Source organism: Camellia sinensis, chromosome 1 (genome assembly GCF_055761805.1).
Source record: "Camellia sinensis isolate YWXY chromosome 1, ASM5576180v1, whole genome shotgun sequence".
Classification (NCBI taxonomy): domain Eukaryota; kingdom Viridiplantae; phylum Streptophyta; class Magnoliopsida; order Ericales; family Theaceae; genus Camellia; species Camellia sinensis.
Window position 1 is genome coordinate 13,230,750 of NC_138961.1, and position 24,039 is coordinate 13,254,788.

The 24,039-nt window shown below is 38.1% G+C and overlaps 2 pseudogenes across 2 annotated transcripts; both read left to right on the forward strand.

Moving 5' to 3' along the window:
• Positions 1-2,492: 2,492 nt before the first annotated feature.
• Positions 2,493-19,241, forward strand: LOC114268680 (cell division cycle 5-like protein; annotated as a pseudogene). Its single transcript, XR_014331161.1, has 3 exons — positions 2,493-2,877; positions 5,172-6,794; positions 18,808-19,241. The product of XR_014331161.1 is annotated as a cell division cycle 5-like protein (transcript).
• LOC114300402 (uncharacterized) lies at positions 19,080-22,955 on the forward strand (annotated as a pseudogene). The gene is made up of 3 exons (XR_014331162.1): positions 19,080-19,319; positions 20,554-20,835; positions 21,500-22,955. The product of XR_014331162.1 is annotated as an uncharacterized LOC114300402 (transcript).
• Positions 22,956-24,039: the final 1,084 nt, after the last annotated feature.

The window sequence follows — 24,039 nt, forward strand, 5'->3', positions numbered from 1 at the left end:
GGGAAAAACAAATAGGGAGAGTAAACAAGTTATCGTTACCAATTTAGATTTTGGGTAACAGTAAAAAGAATTTAATCACCGAAATTCATAGTGATAAAGGCATTAAACGTTTGTATTTGTAGCTAAAGGTGTAATGTGGTTGCATGTGCTTCAATTTATTATAGTAAATAAATTATTAGATGTTATCAGTTGAAGTTTCTAGCGTATTTTTGTTGTTTTATTTTTTTTATTTAAAATTTTTCCCTTCAATTTTTTTTGTTTAACTGTTTCTTGAATTCTTCTTTCCTTTTTTTGGTTTATTTATCTGCTTGCTAACCACATGTTTTGTTGTTTCAAAATAAGGTATTCGTGCATATTTATGCATGAGAAATGTCCCATCCCAAATTTCTCTTAGGCGAATGATTAAAGGTAACCATAGAGGAGAAATTCTCTTAGGTGATCATAGAGGAGATATTATATAAATTTTTCTTTCATTTCATTATTTTTTGAAAACCAAACAAAACCCAAAGTAATTGTAACTAACAAGTTGTGATAAAATGTATATATCTATTGTTACTATTAGGTTGTTACTGCCAATGATGTCATGATAATGCTAGTTGTTTGGTAGACCCAACTTAATGATGGCCACACATCAGATCGCACAAGATCACTTCGATTATGAGTCGGGGGATGCGAACATAGTAGCTTTCTTTGTACCATCTTGATTCAAATATCATAACAAAAAATTAGTTATGGAGAAATTGTGTTGCAAGTTTGTTGACAATGATTGAGGTAAGTTTCATTAAAGAGCTGCAATCAGTGATGGTTGTTGTGAATTTACAGTAGATTACTGCCTTCGACAAAGTTGAAACTTTTTATTGTTGTTTTTTAATAATTTTTGGTGGTATTACTATATTGAGAGCCATGAATTAGAAACCTAATTGTTAATGCAACTTGTGCAATTGTTCCTAAACCATGGGTCTCCAATTAATGCTTATGTTTGGTTATATTTGGGTGGTAGTGGGCTGCCAAAGGAAAAGTTCTTGCAACTTCTCAAATAAATTGTGCACAATTTTAGTTTGGGTATCATTTTAGTTTTCCCTTATTTTGAAGTTGTTCCTTAGCAAGGATGCTTTTATTTTTAATTTTTGTGTTGATATGAAGTTTATACTTTAGAGTCATAAAGTTTGTTAATAAAATCAAAATGTTTATGATCGAGTTACTTGTCGTACTTTAAATAATTGATTAGGAAATGTTTATTTTTAAAATATACAATTAATCATATTTTCAAGTTTAAAAAAAAAATCTTTTCAAAATTAACCAGACCTTAATTCATATTTTGACTTCAAATTTTTAACAACAAATTGGATAAATTATATTTTAACTCAACAATTTTATATTTAATTACATTTTGATTTTATCATTATTTACGCCGTGTCTCTAAGCACGAACATACGCTAGTGTATATATATATTTTGTTGTAACCAAATCAACTCACTTATATTCATCTTATAACCCACCAAATTCAATCTATCAATTATCTCAGATTATCTGCCCGGTTAGATTGGCGGATTAAAACTTATTATAATAAAAACATAATAAACTTGTAAAAATAATTTTAGATCAATAACTTTTTTTTATAAATTTTAATAATTAAAATTATAAATTTTTTATAATAATTATTTTGAACATATTTGACTGGTATGTAATTCGTCCTATTCTAATTATTTTTTATTCCCCTAGTGTGTTATAATTTTTCCAAGGTCTTGTTTGACTTTTCTGAATTAAATTTTTTAAAAATTGAATTTTTTATTTTTTCTATTTTTTTGTTTTTAGTAAATATTTTTAAAATTTTAAGTATTTTTTAATATTTTTTTTAGATACATCTTACTTAGATGTGTCTAAAAAGTAAAATATTTATAAAAAAATATTTTAAAAAATTAATAAATACACAAAAATATGAAAAATATACTAAATTTTATTTATTTATTTATTTATATTTTTGGTATTTAGTAAATTTTTAAAGATTTTTTTCATAAAAATTATCCTTTTTAAGTATATTTATGTTAATTGTGTCTAAAAATTTAAAAATTACTTAAAATATTAAAAAAATTCAGTAAAAATAAAAAAAAATATGAAAAAAAAGTAAAAAATTTTAAAAAGTGTTTTTAGAAAACTCAAAACAACCAAGGTGAATTTTATTTTTAGTTTTTTTTTTTTTTTGTAAGTTTCTTCCTTTATTTATTTATTGGGCAAATTACATATACCCCTCGAAATTTAGCAAAATTACAGATATTCTTGAAGTTTGAGAAATTACAGATACCCCTGAAGGTACTATTTGCATAACAAATTAGAGGACAAATTGTTATGAAAATATAAACTTCATGTGGTAATTTATTATAAAAATATAAACCCCAGGGGTATCTATAATTTCTGAAACTTCAAGAATATTTGTAATTTAGCTAAACTTCGAGGGAGATATATGTAATTTGCCCTTATTTATTTGATAAAATTTCGTTTTCCAGCTTCATTGTACATTTTTTTTCTTGCCCTTTTTTCTTCTCACCTGTATTTTTTTTCCTTTGGCAAAACCCTAGGCCACCATCACCGGCATGGCAGCTGCACCACCAGCCTCTAAAAAACCCTAGAAGGAGAAGGAGAAGGAGAAGGAGAAAGAGAAGGAGGTCCTCCTGAGGGGGTGAGAAACCAAATCAAGCGAAGATGAGGATCATGATAAAAGGTGGGGTGTGGAAAAACACTGAAGATGAGATCCTGAAAGCGGCGGTGATGAAGTATGGAAAGAACCAGTGGGCTCGCATCTCTTCCCTCCTCGTTCGCAAGTCCGCCAAGCAGTGCAAAGCTCGCTGGTACTAGTGGCTCGATCCTTCCATCAAAAAGGCGTGTCTTTTCTCTCTTTCTTCTTCATTCAATTTCACTACATTACTTGTTACTTGCCAATTCTGTTGCTTGCGTGTATTGCTGCTAGCAAATTGAAGGTTTCAATGTTGTTATTTCATGTTCTATAGTTCTATAAATGTGATAAACTTTCACATAATATACTGTAATATATATATATATATATATTCGCAATGCTATTGCGAAAGCAATTCGAACTTCCAAATTGCATGTACAACAAGATTTAGAAATATTAATATCCTATTGCTACAACAAAACTGAAAAGAGTGAGACTGTGATTTTTAGGCAATTGAGCAAAGAGAGCAATGACATAGACAAGAATGAGCATCTGCCATTTTTAGGATTAAAAGTACAAATTCAGTATAACAGTGATATCGATGATGCGGTATCAGTAACACACAATAAACCCCACATGTGGAGGCTCAACCCCCACTTTCTAGGTGCCACATATACATTGGAGGGTAAAGGTGAAATTATTGGATGGTGATACCGATGACGTGGTATCACCGTTGCATTGAAGTTTTTTCTCATTTTTAGGCCATTGAGCACAGAGAGTGAGAAAATAGACAAAATTAGTCTTCACATTAGGGTTTTAAAAAAACACCTTGTAAACACATAAGAATCCTGTACTTCAATAAGGGTGACTCTCAACAAGGTTTTAATTAATTAATTTATTTTTTTAACAATTTCAATGATGTCAAATTATTAAAACCTTCTAAAATTTTTACATAATATACTATATAATCCTTAAATAAATAAATAAAATCAAAGTTCAATGGGTTCGAGGAGCTCTGGCCGTGGAGATAACGCTCCGTCTGGTTGATGGAAAATCATGTGTACCTTGCTTTCGTGCTCGAAAACTTATCACTGTTCTTGGACCTTTTCTAGGATGACTTGTTATTTGTTTTCTTTGTTGGTTTGGTATTTATGGGAAATGGGAGGTTTTTTGCCTATGAGACTGCAATAATGCTTTGTTTGGTTGCTAAGATAGTGTAAAATGAAAGAAGAATCTTATGTTTGAGAGAATAAAATGTCTTTTTGGTACAGTTTACATTTTCAATGTTTTCGTTTTTCGTTTTTCATTTTTTAAGACAAACAACGAAAAGAGACTAAAAACACCCATAGCTTTAACCCCAAGCGGTTGGCCTGGTGGCAAGGCCTTGGGTTTTGCGGGTGTACTCCCTCCAAGGTTCAGGATCTAAACCTCTTAGGTGCTAACAATTCCTTAGGGTTATCAGACTGGAAGAAAACCCTTGAATTAATAGTAGTATACTTGTGGGAAACTCCTTGCTGAGGGTCTGTGCACCTCTGGGGATGGGATTAGTCAGGCTTTGATCTGAACACCCCGGTGTCAATTAAAAAATGAAAAAAATACACCCATAGCTTCCAGTTTTGTGAGAAAATAATTTTTAAAACAAAGTTCAAATTGTTTCTAAAAAAATGGGGTGTTTTCGAAAAAGTTTCCTGGAATGCTTGGAAGTTGAAATCACCCTCATCATTATTGTTGGACATTTGTATTGGTTTGTAATTTTACGATTATTCCTCGACCATGAAGCACGGATACCTCTCCGATGGCTATGTATTAGTTTCCAGCACGTGTCAGACACCAACACATTAGCCCAATCTCTTCTTCTTTTTTATTGGGTTCTGGTATGCAAATAAATGAGAAACTCTTTTAAAGCAAGCATAGTAGTTGTCCTATACCAAATTTATTTATTTTTTTAATCTTTTTCTGATATGCAAAGAAATGAGCCCAATCACTTTCATAAGCCTTTGGTTTGTCTCCATGATTCTCGACTAACGAATATTCTAAGTTGTGATAAGCTATTTGTAAACTTTCTTCTGAAAGTGAAAATGAAACTGAAAGTAGGAAAGAAAATCATCGAAATATTCTTTGTCCATTCCATTGTTGCATTACATTGCTACATCATCTGTATATATATACATACAATGTAAGAGCTCTAGAAAGATCTAAACTAGCTAACGTACTGCTCTAACTAACTACTAGGTGCATGACAAAAATTAACTACTGGACTTTCTGTTGCAGCAGATCTAATTGGCTAACAGTGTCTTGAGAAAGAAGGTTGATTTCTGTATAGATATTAGCTTGCTGAATTATTTCTTTTGCCTTTCTCCCATTTTGTGCAGCAATGCTGTGAAGGACATCAGTCAACATTTTCTGACATTTTATTTGTCTTCTGATTTCTGTTCTAAATTACAGTGCAAGCAATTTTTTGTAAGTGAGAAAACTAAAATTTGTTTTATATTATGTGTAGACTGAGTGGACCAGAGAAGAAGATGAGAAACTGCTTCACCTTGCTAAGCTCATGCCCACACAATGGAGAACAATTGCCCCAATTATGGGTCGTACTCCATCTCAATGCCTTGAACGCTATGAGAAGCTCCTTGATGCAGCCTGTGCAAAGAATGAGAACTATGAAGCAGGTGATGATCCACCCCTGGAGAGATTGATCCAAACCCAGAATTGAAGCCTGCGCGTCCAGACCCTGTTGATATGGATGAGGATGAGAAGGAAATGCTTTCAGAAGCACGAGCTCGGTTAGCCAACACTAGGGGCAAGAAGGCAAAAAGGAAAGCCCGGGAAAAGCAGCTTGAAGAGGCCAGGAGGCTAGCTTCTTTGCAGAAAAGGAGAGAACTAAAGGCAGCTGGAATTCAAACTAGGCAAAGGAAAAGGAAGAGGATGGGTATTGACTATAATGCTGAAATTCCCTTTGAGAAGAAGCCTCCTCCAGGCTTTTTTGATGTCGCTAATGAAGATCAACCAGTGGAACAGCTCAAGTTCCCTACCACCATTGAAGAACTTGAGGGTGAAAAAAGAACTGATAGGGAAGCAAGATTAAGGAAGTAGGATATTGCAAGGAATAAAATTGCACAGAGGCAGGATGCCCCATCTGCAATACTGCAAGCAAACAAACTAAATGATCCAGAAGCAGTCCGGAAGAGGTCAAAACTGATGCTTCCTGCGCCACAGATTTCAGATAATGAATTGGAGGAGATTGCGAAGATGGGTTATACCAGTGATCTCCTTGCAGGGAGCGAGGAACTCATTGAAGGGAATGGTGCAACTCGTGCTCTACTTGCAAATTATGCTCAGACACCACGACAAGGAATGACCCCACTACGGACCCCTCAGCGAACACCTGCAGGTAAGGGTGATGCTATTATGATGGAAGCTGAAAATTTGGCCAGGTTGAGAGAGTCTCAGACACCGTTACTTGGAGGAGAAAATCCAGAACTGCATCCTTCAGATTTTTCTAGGGTCACTCCTAAGAAAAGGGAGATCCAAACGCCAAACCCAATGTTAACTCCTTCAGTGACTCCCGGAGATGGTGGTATGACACCAAGACTTGGCATGACTCCATCAAGGGATTCATGTGGTCTTACTCCAAAAGGAACTCCAATTAGGGATGAGCTTCATATTAATGAGGGCGTGGATATGCATGAAAGTGCAAAACTTGAGCTCCGTAGACAAGCTGATTTGAGAAGGAACTTACGTTCTGGTTTGAGCAACCTTCCACAGCCCAAGAATGAGTACCAGATAGTTATCCAACCAGTCCCTGAAGATAATGAAAAACCAGAGGAGCATATTGAAGAAGATATGTCTGGCAGGATGGCTAGAGAGAAGGCTGAGGAAGAAGCGAGGCAACAATTGTTACTTAAGAAGAGATCGAAAGTGCTGCAGAGGGAGCTCCCTAGACCTCCCGCTGCTTCATTGGAACTAATTAAAAATTCTTTGACAAGAGCTGATGAAGACAAGAGCTCCTTTGTTCCCCCAACTTTGATTGAGCAGGCTGATGAAATGATAAGAAAAGAGCTTCTATCCTTATTAGATCATGATAATGCAAAGCTAAGTTACACGGGTGCGGGTGCGGGTGCGGGTGCGGGTGCGGGTCGGACACTTCAAAATTAAAAATGAAGGATACGCGGATATGTATCCAAATTTGGATACGGGTACGGGGATACGTTAAATAGTTTGTTTTAAAAAAAATATATTTATTATATGAAGATGAGTTATATTATATGAATAGCAAATAAAAATTATTTTAGATATAAAATAAATTTTATTATATATGATAAAATAAGTTATTTTTTATTTTAGACATAAAAATTATATTATTTATGATATATTGTATTATATAATTTTTTTGGATGAATAATATTATATATTATTATATTAATGTAATTTATGCTATACGTTAATATAAATGTAATATGAATAATGGAAGAATAATATTATATGATATGAATAATATTATATTTGAATAAATAAAAAAAAGAATAATATTATATATTATATTATTATTGTAACAACCCTCACCTTACTCTTGTCGTACTTGCATACATTCATGCATGATCTTGCCTTGTTATATTGTTTTGAAGGTTTTGTCTTGCCTTGATTTGCTTAAAGTTGCTTGCATGATTTTGTTCTTTGCTTGGTGTGTGTGTGGCCAAGGTCGCCTTGAGCTTAGTTCGCCTTTGAACCTTTGTACTTAGAACTGTTTTGAGACCTTGGTCGACCCCCACCTTCACCTCGGGCATTATTGCCGAGATGTTTTGCACTCAATGAACCTTGTCCGCAGGCAGGTATGGCCTAGGCCGAGATGTGGCACACCCCGGCCAAGGTGTGGCACAGCTTAGTCAAGCGTCGTCCTCCCTAGCCGATGTTTTTGTTATCCTGTTGCCGGATCCTTGATTTGAGCCGATGTCATTTCTTGCCGATGTGTCTTACCCGAGCTTGCTGCATACGTTTTGTCAGAGACTTGTCTTATCTATCAATCACAGTTTTGAGTTGAACCAACCCGGCAGCGCCACGTGTCCGAGCTGATTGTTAAGACAGCCGGCAGACCTAGAAACAAATCATTTTTTTTGTCTCAAATCTTTGTTTTTAGAGAGAGAAGCTCTAGAGGAAAGGAAGAGAAGTTCTTGAGTGAGAGCAAGTCTTCCAAGCTTGATCTTCGTGGTTTGATCCGTTGGATTCGAGTTTTGAGGTTTGAATCTTGATCTACTTTGATTGTTGTTGTTGATCATCTAGCTGCATTGCATGATCGGAATCGTTTTGCATGTCATGCATCGATTTGAAGTTGGTTTTGGAAAGAGAAAATGGTCTTCATATGCTCTTGAAAGAAAAGTCTCGTTTTGATCCGAAAGTTTGGAGCGAAAGCTATGTTTTTGTGTTTGTGCTTACATGACTTTCTTGCGTGGGTACCCAGGTCCACGTTTTGAACTCATGGCATGAAATCTCAGATCTTTGTAACAAGTTTTGACCTTGCATTCATCTTTCTCATGATCATGTTGTGACGCCCCTGTTCCGTAGTATGTTAATTGGTCCTTAACATGATGTGATTATGTATTTTGATATGATTTTGTGTTCCACTATGTGAAAATATGTGGTTTGAAATTTTATCTGTTCATCGTAGGAATATCTGTTTGAGTAGTTTGCTTTGGAAATTTAATTGAGGGCCTTATCGGCCACGGAACCCGAAATTGATTACGCCATTGTGGTTGGCATAATTTTTAGGGCCTACGGTGAAATTTAATTGAAATTTGATTCTGGTCAATTTAAACTGATTAAATTGATTAATTAAGTACCCCATTATTTTATATTAAAATATTTGTTAGTGGGGCTTGTTGTATATTTGTATTGCACTCTCCTTTAGCTCTCTTAAAAACTCAAAATCTGAGTTAGACAATTGAGAGTGAGAGAGAGAGGCCGGCCATGGAGAGAAAAAGGGGGAGATTTGTGTAATTTGGGCTCAAGACTTGGGAATTTGAAGATCTAGCTCAAGATTTGGCTAGAGCTTGAGTGTTGAAGCTCTTAGGTAAGTGAATTCATGGACTCTTACTTGTAATTTGTAAGTTCAAAGGTTGTTTGTGATCAAGAACATGTAATGAGTTGATTTTTGTTGAGTTTGAAGTCTTAGAACTCATGCATGTAAGAAATTACTTTGAATCTGCATGTTTGAGCTTGAAGCACATGATTCATGTAGAGTTTTGGTTAAAGCTCATGTTGTAACCACCATTTGTACCATCTAAGTTGAGAATGATGAGCATCTCCCACATGCATGTACAAATCATGGGAGTATAAGACTTGAATGTTTGAATTTGAGCATGTTGATGATGGGTTTGAGATATTTTGGGACATGCATGTAGATAATTCATGTAATTGAGCTTCCTAATGTTGTAATCTTGCATTAGTAGCATGTTAGCATGTGTAAATGTGTAATTTGAACCATTGCATGCAAGAAATGTAGATGGAAAACCGATTTGGAGCTCAAGAACACGATCTGGGAAACCCAGATTTTTGAGGTCCGCTCGAGCGTGGTAATGGCCGCTCGAGCGGGAAAATCGGGCTCCCAGCATTTTTGCAGAGTTGGATGTCCGCTCGAGCGGGACACTCCACGCTCGAGCGTGTATTTTTGTAGACAGGCCTTCAGCTCGAGCGCTCTATTCCACGCTCGAGCGCATCTTTCGTGCAACCAGTACTTCTGCAGGCCTCAAGGGTCCGCTCGAGCGGAGAAGTTTACGCTCGAGCGGGGACCCTGTTTCCTGGAATTTTGTTCGTGCATTCTGTGATTCTTTTTCCGTTCTGTTTCACTTGTAAGCACTCTTAGGCATATGTTAAGCATTGTAAATGAGTTAATGAGATAAGAACGAAGCCTAAAGAGGAATATGTGAATTAAAGAACGGACTGAACTGTTAGTGACCCTTTTGTATTCATGAAATGTGTAGGGTCAAGCTCCAGGGCGCATCCACAAGCCGATCACTGTGAGTAATATCAATATTCGAAAACTTGTCAATGTCCAATTGTTATTCCCCTATAAATATTATGAGTTGTTAATTGGGATTGTGGACAAAAGTCTTGACATGAATGAATGGGCCAAAGGCCGTTTTGACATGAATGAATGGGCCAAAGGCCGTTTTGACATGAATGAATGGGCCAAAGGCCGTTTTGACATGAATGAATGGGCCAAAGGCCGTCTTGACATGAATGAATGGGCCAAAGGCCGTTTTGACATGAATGAATGGGCCAAAGGCCGTTTTGACATGAATGAATGGGCCGAAGGCCGTTTTGCCATGAATGGAAACCCGGATGGGCCAAAGGCCAGAATGTTTGGAACTACAGTTACTTGACTTGCATATCGTATAGTTATATATATATTTTGTTGTTAAACAGAAGTATGAATTGGGCCCGAGGCCGTTTGGAGCATGTTGTTCTGTATATTGTTATGTAACTGTTATATTTGATATTATTCACTGGGCTATCGCTTACGCTCATTCATGTATTTGTAGGTGAGCCAAGGGAAGCCCAAACCCAGCCCCAGTGAAGTCTGCTAGAAACAACAGGAGTTTTGGGAGAGTCAGCCTTGTGCCTCGCGCATGAGACCATCCTTACCCTTTCACTATGTACCTATGCTTTGTCTTGTTGGCAAGGACCTAGTGCACGTCTGTACATAGTCTGTTATAGGTTGACTCGTTTTGGACGATCCTGTCTGTAATGAATTTTGTGAAACCGTACTTTTGATGTGAGTTATTAACGTATCTGAGTATGGTTGTTTGATGTGCATATAAGCACAGCTCTATAGACAAAGTTTTTAATTTTGCTTCCGTTTGGCCCCCATTAACTCTGTTAAAATACGTTTCCAACAGTTTGAGGCCGTAGGTAATCTCATGATTACTGGCCGGTTACGTCCTTAACCCACGGGGGCGGGTTCGGGTCGTGACACATGTTCATCATGAACTGCATGTGCTTCAAAGGGGAAGCCAGGTTTCCCCGACTTTGTTTTTGGTCAAGGCCAGCGGGACCACACCTCGGCAAGGATGTGTGGGACCTCGGCAAAGACCTGGTTGGTACCCAGTGTGTGTTTCCATGAGACGAGAGCGGTGTTTAAACTCCCAGCATGTTTTGCTTTGTTGTTGACTTGGACCTGGTGAGGATGCCAAGATCATTTGCATGCATATAAAGCTTGTTTTGAGAATGTGATTTGCCATGTGATTGTAGGTCCTTGATATTTGCTTTGAGCCTACACCCGAGGAGATCTATGTGAGTGGTATTTCTAATAAAGCTATGTTACACTTGTTTTTGATAAATCTTGCTTTGTTTTGTTTTGACGAAAGTATTTGCTAAGCATGAATGAATAGCCCTGTTTTGATGTATCAAGTTTAAGCCTTGTTTCGATGTCATTCTTGAAAAGTCCCTTGTACTGGAGGACTCTAAACTTTCGCAGCCCTAAGTATAAAAGGATACGGTCCTTTCTTGAAAAGACTATATTGTTAAATCGGGCTACGGGCCTAAGTAACACAAGTCCCTTGTGCTGGAGGACTATAAACTTTCGCAGTACCCTTGAATAAACGATTACGGATCGCACAGTCCTTGTTTTGATGAGCTTGATGTGTTTCGCTGATGTCAGGAAGCATCCCTTGATACTTCTAATATTAGATTGATGAATACGGTTCATCCCTTGTTTCGCCGATGTCAGTAAGCATCCCCTTGATACTTGTAATATTAGATTGATGAATACGGTTCATCCCTTGTCTTGATAAAGTTTGATGTGTTTGTTTTGAAAGACTTCGGCTATATTCATGCAAACCTTTATTATTAGTACCATTCACTGAGTATCCAAGCTCACCCTCTCTATATATATGTAGGTGATGAGCAGGACGTCGGCGACGCCTAGACTGTTTTTGAAAGTTTATTTGGATTCATGATTATGTCGGCTTTGTTTTTGTATTCACGTCGGCGATGCCATTTATTTCATGCCGGCGAATCTTGAAAATCATGCTTCTTGGCTTGTATTTGCTGTATTTTATGTATGTCGGCTCGAGAAGCCTTTTGATCAAGATGTAACACATATTTTGCTTTGTTGTATTCAAGTTGTAAAGTTAATTGGAAATGGTTGGCATTGCATTTGATCTACGCACAGCTCTTATGGACTACTCGTATTTTAGATTATTGCTCCCGCATTTGAGAGCCCCGTGTATTATACTCTGATTGTGTTAAGTTTTTTGAAAGTTGGCCTTCGGTAATTACGGATTACTGGCCATCACGGCACCAAACTACTAGGGGCGGTTTGGGGTCGTGACAGAATGGTATCAGAGCACAAGTTCCTCGGTATACGTTAATCACACACTTTGAGTCCTAAAGAGAGCATAGGATTTCCCTTAGAAAGATGTTAGGATTGCATCATGGTGTTTGCTATTTGAACGAGGTGTGCATTGTCTTGATATACTTATTTGTTGCTTGCCTACGTGGTTATTTGCTTACTTGTTTTAAAGTTATACTTTGCACGCTCATAGCATCATGAGGAGAGGTAGACCTCCAATTGGCCAGGATCAGCCCGAAGACAGAATGGATAGACTGGAAAGACTTGTTGAAGGTTTGGCCCGCGAGTTAAGGCAAACAAGACAGCAGTTCGCCAGTGCTACGTCGACTCAGGCCGAGCAGACCAACGGCCGAAATGTAGTTCTGCCTCCACCTCCTCCAGTGCCGCAAGTTCCCCCGCAGCCAGCCTTGTATGGGGATGGCACGATAGCTTTGATCAGGGAGTTCAAGAAAATGAAACCACCGAGATTCTCTGGGGGTATAGAGCCGATGAAGGCTGAGGCATGGGTTTTAGAAATGGAAAAGTTATTTGAGATCTTCCCTAGTACCGACGTTCAGAAAGTGACGTTGGCAGCGTTCACATTAGATGATGACGCTCGCAGGTGGTGGATGATGGTTAGAGAGAGCAATCCAGATCTGACCTGGACTCGATTCTTAGAGTTGTTCTACAAAAAACATTTTCCCCTAAGTGTTCAAAACCGCAAGGCTACCGAATTTCATACCTTGACGCAGGGCAACAGAACAGTGGCGGAATATGACCGCGCTTTTACTGAATTGGTGAGGTTTGTACCTCACATGGCCAACGATAAATATATGAAGGCCAGGAAGTTCGAGTGTGGGCTTCGTGGACCGATTCAAGACCGGGTTAATTTGCTCGATATGCCGACTTATGCCGAAGTATTGGACAAAGCCATTCAGGCCGAAGCTAATTTGAATCGATACCAAAGCTCGGGAGAGAACCAGCGAAAAAGGCAGAACTATGACAATCGCCGAGGACAGCTGGGCACCAAGAAGAGAACGAACATAGGCAGTACTAGTGACCTAAGACAGGAAGGGAGTGCTAAGCCGACGTGTTCGGACTGTGGGAAGCAACATTTCGGGATCTGTCGTCGGACGTCTGGAGCCTGCTATGAATGTGGTGAGATGGGCCATTATGTGAGAGATTGCCCCAAGACAAAGGCCGATAACAACAAGAAATGTGAGAATACCTCGGGTTCCGTTCAGAAGGGAAATGCTGGGAAAGGACAGATGAGACAGGGCAGAGTGTTTGCGTTAGTACCAGGAGACACTCAGAATGCTGAGGCAGTGGTGTCAGGTATACTTCTAATTTGCTCCCAAGATGCTTATGTGTTGATTGATTCGGGTTCTACGCATTCGTTTATATCTACTAAGTTTGCCGAGAAAATTGATAGAGAACTAGAGCCCCTTGATTTCATATTATCTGTGTCTACTCCATCTGGGAGACCTATGATTGTTGTGTCCATTTATAGGGCTTGTGTTGTTATGGTTGAGAATGTCGAACTGTTAGTAGATTTAATGCCCCTGGATATGATTCATTTTGATGTTATACTGGGAATGGATTGGTTGGCCGCAAATCATGCATCTATTAATTGTGTTTCGAAAAGTGTCACATTGAGACCCCCGAACCTAGCCGAGGTTACTTTCCAGGGTAAAGGGCTAGTGTCCCTACCTTACTTGATTTCGTCCATTAAGGCCTGTAAGTTAATTCAGAAAGGGTGTCGAGGCTACTTGTGTAGTATACTGAGTGATCAGAATGGAAATGTTAGCTTAGCCGACATCCCAGTTATTAATGATTTCCCCGACGTCTTTCCAGACGAATTGCCTGGCCACTTAACCGATAGAGAAATAGAGTTTACAGTTGACATCATGTCAGGAACACAGCCGATCTCCAAAACGCCTTATAGGATGGCCCCAGCTGAACTTAGAGAATTGAAACTGCAATTGCAAGAGTTGTTAGATAAGGGATTTATTAGGCCGAGCACTTCACCATGGGGAGCACCTGTTTTATTTGTTAAGAAGAAGGATGGCACACTCCGTCTTTGCATCGATTATAGGGAACTTAATAAGGTCACCATTAAGAACAAGTACCCATTGCCTAGGATCGATGATCTGCTTGACCAATTACAAGGAGCACGAGTCTTTTCTAAGATCGACCTTAGGTCTGGTTACCATCAGCTTAAAGTTAACGCCGAAGATGTTGAGAAGACTGCTTTTTGAACAAGATATGGCCACTACGAGTTTTTAGTAATGCCTTTTGGAGTGACCAATGCCCCTGCTGCATTTATGGATTTGATGAACAGAGTCTTCAAACCGCATTTAGATGAGTTTGTAGTTGTTTTCATTGATGATATATTGATCTATTCCAAGAGTGAAGTTGAACATGAAAATCATTTGAGACTTGCCTTACAGATTTTGAGAGAACGGAAATTGTATGCTAAGTTTGACAAGTGTGAGTTTTGGCTTTCTACCATCTCATTCTTGGGTCATGTGATTAATGAAGAGGGTATTTCGGTGGATCCTAGCAAAATTGAAGCCGTAGTAAATTGGCCGAGGCCGACTAATGTATCCGAGATTCGTAGTTTTCTGGGTTTGGCAGGTTATTACAGAAAGTTTGTGAAAGATTTCTCAAGGATTGCAATTCCATTGACGCAACTGACTAAGAAGGGGACACTGTATGAATGGACTAAAGATCGGGAGTCAGCCTTCCAGGAACTGAAGACGAGGTTAGTTACAGCACCAGTACTCGTACTTCCATCAAGTAATGAAGAATTTCATGTCTATAGTGATGCATCGCATAAGGGTTTGGGTTGTGTGTTAATGCAAAAGGGTAAGGTTATAGCATATGCATCTCGTCAGTTGAAACCCCATGAGAAGAACTATCCTACCCATGATTTAGAATTAGCGGTCGTAGTATTTGCTTTAAAGATTTGGCGTCACTATTTGTATGGAGCTTCTTGTCAGATTTTTACAGATCATAAGAGTTTAAAGTACCTATTCACACAGAAGGAATTGAATTTGAGACAGAGAAGGTGGCTTGAGTTATTGAAGGACTATGATATGCAAATTCAATATCACCCGGGTAAAGCTAACAGTGTAGCCGACGCTTTGAGCAGAAAGTCAGATGGAAATTTGGCGTGTTTGACCATGATAACAGTGGAGCCGACTATTGTCGAGGAGGTAAAGACAAGACAGATGGAGGGTAACTTCGTCAAGAAAATAGCCGAGGGAGATTGTCACAAAGCCGAGATCAGGGTATACCATCGAAAATCAAGTGCTCAAGTTTGAAGGAAGGTTGTGTGTGGCCGACATCCCAGAGTTGAAAAGGAAAATTTTGCAGGAAGCTCACGGTTCTAAGTTTGCTGTTCATCCAGGGAACACCAAAATGTATCAAGATGTGAAGCGGACTTTCTGGTGGCCAAATATGAAAAGAGAGATAGCCGAATTCGTGTCCCAGTGTTTACATTGTCAACAAGTGAAAGCAGAACATCAAAGACCAGCAGGACTTCTTCAACCTTTGCCGATTCCCGAGTGGAAATGGGAACACATCTCCATGGATTTTGTGACTGGTTTGCCGAAGACACCGAAAGGTATGGATTCGATTTGGGTTGTTATTGATAGATTAACTAAGTCAGCACACTTTCTACCTGTTAAGACTACATTCAACGCCGATCAACTTGCCTTGTTATATGTGAACGAGATTATCAGACTTCATGGAGTGCCGATATCAATTGTGTCAGACCGAGATCCTAAATTTGTTTCTAGATTTTGGCAGAGTCTTCAGAGAGCTTTCGGAGCCGAGCTGAGATTTAGTACAGCTTTTCATCCCCAGACAGATGGGCAGACAGAGAGGACAATCCAGACACTTGAAGATATGCTTAGACTTTGTGTATTGGACTTCCTAGGAAGTTGGGGAACACACTTGAAATTCTTGAGAGAATTAACCCCGTTGCCTACAGACTTGCTTTGCCGCCAGATTTGAGCCAAGTCCACAATGTGTTTCATGTTTCGATGTTAAGAAAGTACATCCGAGATCCACTACATGTAATTGATCATTCCGAGATCACGGTTAATGAGGATTTGGGCTACGAGGAGAAGTCGATGAGGATTATTGACAGGCAAGTGAGACAGTTGAGAAACAAATCGATACCAATGGTAAAGGTCGAATGGAAGGAACATTATGGCACAGAAGCCACGTGGGAAAAGGAAGAGGATGTGAGAATCCGTTATCCGGAGTTGTTCTCAGAGCAAGGTAATCTAAGTTTGGGGACCAAACTTCTTTAAGGGGGGTAGGATGTAACAACCCTCACCTTACTCTTGTCATACTTGCATACATTCATGCATGATCTTGCCTTGTTATATTGTTTTGAAGGTTTTGTCTTGCCTTGATTTGCTTAAAGTTGCTTGCATGATTTTGTTCTTTGCTTGGTGTGTGTGTGGCCGAGGTCGCCTTGAGCTTAGTTCGCCTTTGAACCTTTGTACTTAGAACTGTTTTGAGACCTTGGTCGACCCCCACCTTCACCTCGGGCATTATTGCCGAGATGTTTTGCACTCAGTGAACCTTGTCTGCAGGCAGGTATGGCCTAGGCCGAGATGTGGCACACCCCGGCCAAGGTGTGGCACAGCTTAGTCATGCGTCGTCCTCCCTAGCCGATGTTTTTGTTATCCTGTTGCCGGATCCTTGATTTGAGCCGATGTCATTTCTTGCCGATGTGTCTTACCCGAGCTTGCTGCATACGCTTTGTCAGAGACTTGTCTTATCTATCAATCACCTTTTTGAGTTGAACCAACCCGGCAGCCCCACGTGTCCGAGCTGATTGTTAAGACAGCCGGCAGACTTAGAAACAAATCATTTTTTTTGTCTCAAATCTTTGTTTTTAGAGAGAGAAGCTCTAGAGGAAAGGAAGAGAAGTTCTTGAGTGAGAGCAAGTCTTCCAAGCTTGATCTTCGTGGTTTGATCCGTTGGATTCGAGTTTTGAGGTTTGAATCTTGATCTACTTTGATTGTTGTTGTTGATCATCTAGCTGCATTGCATGATCGGAATCGTTTTGCATGTCATGCATCGATTTGAAGTTGGTTTTGGAAAGAGAAAATGGTCTTCATATGCTCTTGAAAGAAAAGTCTCGTTTTGATCCGAAAGTTTGGAGCGAAAGCTACGTTTTTGTGTTTGTGCTTGCATGACTTTCTTGTGTGGGTACCCAGGTCCACGTTTTGAACTCATGGCATGAAATCTCAGATCTTTGTAACAAGTTTTGACCTTGCATTCATCTTTCTCATGATCATGTTCATCATGAACTGCATGTGCTTCAAAGGGGAAGCCAGGTTTCCCCGACTTTGTTTTTGGTCAAGGCCAGCGGGACCACACCTCGGCAAGGATGTGTGGGACCTCGGCAAAGACCTGGTTGGTACCCAGTGTGTGTTTCCATGAGACGAGAGCGGTGTTTAAACTCCCAGCATGTTTTGCTTTGTTGTTGACTTGGACCTGGTGAGGATGCCAAGATCATTTGCATGCATATAAAGCTTGTTTTGAGAATGTGATTTGCCATGTGATTGTAGGTCCTTGATATTTGCTTTGAGCCTACACCCGAGGAGATCTATGTGAGTGGTATTTCTAATAAAGCTATGTTACACTTGTTTTTGATAAATCTTGCTTTGTTTTGTTTTGACGAAAGTATTTGCTAAGCATGAATGAATAGCCCTGTTTTGATGTATCAAGTTTAAGCCTTGTTTCGATGTCATTCTTGAAAAGTCCCTTGTACTGGAGGACTCTAAACTTTCGCAGCCCTAAGTATAAAAGGATACGGTCCTTTCTTGAAAAGACTATATTGTTAAATCGGGCTACGGGCCTAAGTAACACAAGTCCCTTGTGCTGGAGGACTATAAACTTTCGCAGTACCCTTGAATAAACGATTACGGATCGCACAGTCCTTGTTTTGATGAGCTTGATGTGTTTCGCTGATGTCAGGAAGCATCCCTTGATACTTGTAATATTAGATTGATGAATACGGTTCATCCCTTGTTTCGCCGATGTCAGTAAGCATCCCCTTGATACTTGTAATATTAGATTGATGAATACGGTTCATCCCTTGTCTTGATAAAGTTTGATGTGTTTGTTTTGAAAGACTTCGGCTATATTCATGCAAACCTTTATTATTAGTACCATTCACTGAGTATCCAAGCTCACCCTCTCTATATATATGTAGGTGATGAGCAGGACGTCGACGACGCCTAGACTGTTTTTGAAAGCTTATTTAGATTCATGATTATGTCGGCTTTGTTTTTGTATTCACGTCGGCGATGCCATTTATTTCATGCCGGCGAATCTCGAAAATCATGCTTCTTGGCTTGTATTTGCTGTATTTTGTGTATGTCGGCTCGAGAAGCCTTTTGATCAAGATGTAACACATATTTTGCTTTGTTATATTCAAGTTGTAAAGTTAATTGGAAATGGTTGGCATTGCATTTGATCTACGCACAGCTCTTATGGACTACTCGTATTTTAGATTATTACTCCCGCATTTGAGAGTCCCGTGTATTATACTCTGATTGTGTTAAGTTTTTTGAAAGTTGGCCTTCGGTAATTACGGATTACTGGCCATCACGGCACCAAATTACTAGGGGCGGTTTGGGGTCGTGACAATTATATTTATATTATCTACTAATATTATATACTAATAAATATATTATTATTATTATATACCAATATATTATTATATTATTATCTACTAATATATTATATTATTATATTATCTACTAATATTATATACTAATAGGGGGAGATCGAGAGAACAAAGAAGAGAAGAAAGAAGTCGGCGACCGAGAGAGAGAGAAGGGAGATCGAGATCGAGAGACGAGAGGAGAGGAAGAGAGATCGAGAGACGAGAGAGAAGACAGAGAAGGAGATCGAGAGACGAGAGAGAAGACAGAGCAGGAGATGGAGACCGAGCATCGAGCATGTCGAAGCAGCGACCGATGTCTTCGCCATTTCGACAGGTGACCAGGTTCTCTCTTTCTCTCCCTCTTTCATCTCTTTTGCTGTCTGTAAAGAGCCGTGTCCAAGAGAGAACACGCGAATCCGACACAGATCCCACACCCGCACCCGTGTAATGTCGTGTCGACACGGGTATTTCGCCCCAAAGTGCCGAGTCCCTGTAACACAGATGCAAAGTATCCACTTGACGAAAAAGTGGACAAGGATAACAAGAAAGGAGCCAAGCGGGCTGCAAACAGAAGATCTGTTTCTGTCCCTGTGATTGAAGACTTTGAAGAAAATGAGCTGAAGGAGGTATGCTTTTGCTACATATCTATCTATTAATACTGTTAGTTATTCTTGTCTGTCATGAAATCTTTTTCTCTTTGTTTTCTTATGGTAGTTTAATCTTCAACCACCTTAGCATACCTGTTCATATTTGCTTCATATAAAAAAAAATTTGCTTGCTGATCAGAGCTGGTCATATGTTGATGCAATCATAAAACGTCAGGGTAAGTTAATTGTTTTAACTTTATGCAAGTTCTTCAAATTATAGATAAATGGTGATGCTCCTCTCATGGTGCCATAATTTCATTATCCTAATTATGAACTTTCCATAAGACTCTGTTTTTTAGAATGAAAAAAGTTAGTAGAATGGAAGTACAAGAAAGTAGAGCAAATGAAAGGAAAATAAAAGCAAAAGTAAAAGTTCAACATACATATGGTTAAGTAGAAAGTTTTCAGAAAGATACAAGAATACAATATTATTTTAGTAATTATTTTACTCAGTCAATTGCAATAATTAGCATGGAATTAGAATAATTATTTTAGTAAAACGCTTTGTGTACGTTCACAAATTCACATGGGAATTTTGGTTGTTGCCATATGCCATATTTGGTTTTTGAGTTTCATGATATGCCATTTTGTTCAATTCCTTTTACTCTGGAGATTTATCTTTAGTATTACATTTATTTCTAGTACTATACTTAAATTTCAGTAGTTTAGTCTTGAAGTACACCTTTGTATCTGACATGTTCTCGAGTCATCTTCATATCTCATTTACCACGCAGGAAGAAGTAAGCTGATTATTAAACGAGCAAACACTATAGGAATAATGGATGTTTGCTCGTTATATTTGGCCAAAAGTATATGGATTATGGCCTTTTATAGCAATATGATGTTCTTGTGCAAACATTTATATTATTCTATTGGACTTTCCCTCATCATTGTAGTTCCAATTCTTGAAACAAACATGACCATTGTGTCTTTTCCCGATTTATGCATTACTTTTGTTTCCTGAAAGTTAGAAGATTCAGAGCTCATACTTGTTTGATCTTGAACATCAAATACGTTATTTTGTGGCATACTACTGCCTTTTGTTACTACAGTCCTTCAGGTGAAACATGTCATAACTAAATGTGATTTCATTGACATTTGATAGATGATACACTATCATAATCTATAAACCCCAAAAAAATAAGGGTGCCTAAAAGTGTTGTTACAAGTCAAGAGAAATAACCTCCTCTCCTTACCTCTTGTGTTTTTGCAGGCTGGTTATTTCATTAAGGAAGAGGTTCAGTTTCTTCGCTTGGCAATGGGGCATGAGAATGAGTCCCTTGATGAGTTTGTTGAAGCACATAAAACATGTTTAAATGATATCATGTATTTCCCTACTCGTAATGGTTATGGTCTATCTAGTGTTGCCGGAAACATGGAGAAACTTGCTGCCTTGCAGAATGAATTTGAGAATGTAAAGAAAAAGATGGATGATGATACTAAGAAGGCACAACGCCTTGAGCAGAAGATAAAACTTCTTACTAATGGTTGTCAGGTATGCAGAGTTTCTTGCTTGACTGTCAATTTATCATTAATATTAGTTCTTTTTCTTTTATAACTTAAAACATCATAGCAAATTTAAAACATTGAGATTGTAGTACAAGTTTACTTAATAATTTCCTTCCTTTTGTATTTAATTGGTATTTGTTGCTTTTACGTCCACAGCGTAGCAGCACATTAAGTTGTTCCTTTTGCTTGCTTTTTTATCCAGGACTTTTTTCAAAGATGAATAAGATAGAGTTCCTTTCCAATTGCCTTAAATATTTTTAAGTATTTTTAGTACGGATTTTCTTTGATCAACAAAAAGATACATGTTAAGGTTTTTATGTTTGCACAGTTAGCACAATTGACTTATTAATGCACTATTGCTTGTTGCAACTGCCACTATTTAAGTGAATAGATCTTGACTATGATTTGATGCAATGAACCTGTTTATCTGACCCGCAAGTCATGATGCAAGAAATGCATGGAAGAACATACACGTTTTCATGCATACACAAACAAATTCACAATTCTTGCATTTTAATGCTAGAATACTCAAAATTTACTTTATTTAATGGCATATGAATTTTTATATAACTGCAAGTCATGGATTAGTTGCTGTTTGTTTTAGATTCAAGTTGTAATGGTTCTGATAGATGGACATTGTCAATGATCAGATGCGAGCTGGGAAACTTTGGTCACAAACTGAAGCAACTTTTAAGCAGATGGACACTGCAGGAACAGAACTCGAGTGCTTTCAAGCTTTACAAAAGCAAGAGCAGCTGGCAGCATCACATAGGATCAATGGCCTCTGGGAAGAAGTTCAGAAGCAGGAGCTTGAGCAAACTTTGCAGAAACGCTATGGGGTTCTTGTAGCAGAGAAAGAAAGGATCCAAAGCCTCGTGGATGCTTTCAGAGTACAAGAAGAAGTTGCAGCAAAAAAATCGTGCTCTTGAGTTGGCCAATGCTGCAGCAAATGAAACTGCTGAGCCTCCAGCTGATGAAATTCCAAGCCAAGAGATAGATGCTGCTCAAGTACAAGCTAATGCAAGTCCAAAACAGGACATGGATGCTGATGGAGTGGTCGAGAATGCAACTCCAGTCGTGGATGTGAGCTCATCTGACATCATGCCCTCTGTTTCTGCTGATGATGCTACTCAGCTCAAGAGTGTGGATGAAAATCACTCTAGTGACATTCCAGATCAAAATTCTGCTGTCAAATTGAATATTAACTCTGACCTTACTGATGGAGACGAGATTATTATGTGTGGTGACACTGTCAATGGTACTATTGGTGAGAATTTAACGAGCCCAGAAGTTGCTGGGGGGGATTTATCAGCTAAGGATCAGCAGAATACTGGGGAAGATGGAATCGAGAATAGTATCCTGACCAGGCCAGAAGACATTGTCCCAGAAACAGCTGAAGATGGTAATGCTGATAAGGACAGACAAGTTTCTATCGAGGTGGACGGTGTAAATATGCAAGATGCATAAAAAACTGTCAAAAAAGTTCGAATAAACTTTGGAAGCTGATGAAAGACTATATTCTCCTAGTGCGCTTGCTTCTTCTTGATTGTGCTGCTTGAGGCTGCTCTCTGATGCTGTTGGAATTACTGTTTGCATTCTGTTGTCTCCTTTTATTGCTGATTATTTAATGCGAGAACAAGGAGATGTATTCATCCGGTTTGTGGAATCTCTGGAAAAAGAGACAAATCTTGATAGTAAAATCGCTTGCACGCCTGAGATTTTATCCCAATGCCAGCCACATTATTGGTTATTATTGGCCTTAGGTTTGCGGGGTCCTAACAGAGGATCAATGATAGCCGAGACAAGATGAGTCCGGTCTTGTTCTGCGATTTGGTCTAACAAAGCATTATTCATCTTGATATGTGTTTGGTATAAATGTCATCACATTCAGGAACTGTAATATATAGCATGTTCTTTTTGAAGAATACACTGTTGAGCCACTCTTTTGCATGGAGTCCTGGATTTTGTATTTGGGGCTTTTATAGTGGTATTATTGACTTTATATAGTTGTACATAATGGCAGCTATACTGGGGGTGTAGAATCTCTATATAGCTTACTGAATTGGACTATTTTTTATGATATATGGATAATCATTGTTTATATTATTCAAATTTATTTAAGTAATTGACAATCAAGTCATCTTTTAGGTAGATTCTCACAATAAGAAAGTAGAATTTATTTTCATCATAAATAATAGTTTAGGAGTTTCTATTTTTGGGTTTGAATTTCGAATTAGAAGCGATACAAACTTGATTTATTGAGTAGTATTTAACCAAACTTGATTTATTGAGTAGTATTTAACCAAACATATATCATTTAAACAAATTAGTTGTATTCGACCTCAATTAATCAAATAACTTTACTTTTGGATAAATTATTTAAAAAGTCATTAAAAAATAAAATTTGTAAATTAGACTTGGTATTATTTTGTATGTGATTAACATGATATGGTCTCGTTTGGGAACAAGTTATTTTAATAATTTTTTGATTTTTTGGCTAAAATATGAGGTAAAAAAAATTAGTATGTTTTGGATGACTTTTTAGCTTTTTACGAAAATATGTACAAAAAATAGAGAGAATGAAATTTTTAATTTTTTAGTAAAAATTGTTGACTTTTTGATTGTTTTAATAACTTTTTGACTCTTAGACTAAAATAATCACTTGCCAAACGAGACCTAAATTTTGAATTTAGGTTACATATTTCATTTTTGAGGCCCTACCAAAAGAGCAAAGTAAGAGAAGAATCAGAAGGGCAAGAAGTGACAAGCAAGAGAAAAACAAGAAGCTTATTTATTTATTTATTTATAAAATCAATCATTCGTTATGGAGCCATGTTACGTCAGTGGGTTTTGGACTCTTGGACTGTTCGTTGAGAGATGTTTTTTCTCTCGGTTCAGTGTACAACCCACAAATCGATTGAAATTGAATTACGAAGGTAAACATGGTTGCATTTGGGGATTAGAATTCCAAACTTTCTTCATGTAATGGATTGTGTTTTGTTGATGTTTACAACTCTCTCTCTCTCTCTCTCTCTCTCTCTCTCTCTTCCAAAGATACTAAGAATTTTCTTTTTTTGGGTTCTACGTGTGGTTGATTTTCGTTTCTTGTTAACTGTTTTTCAACGCAACCTGTTTGATTTTGTTGAAAATTTTGTGGGTTTTGTGTGCAGTTGTCCGAAACTTCAGTGAT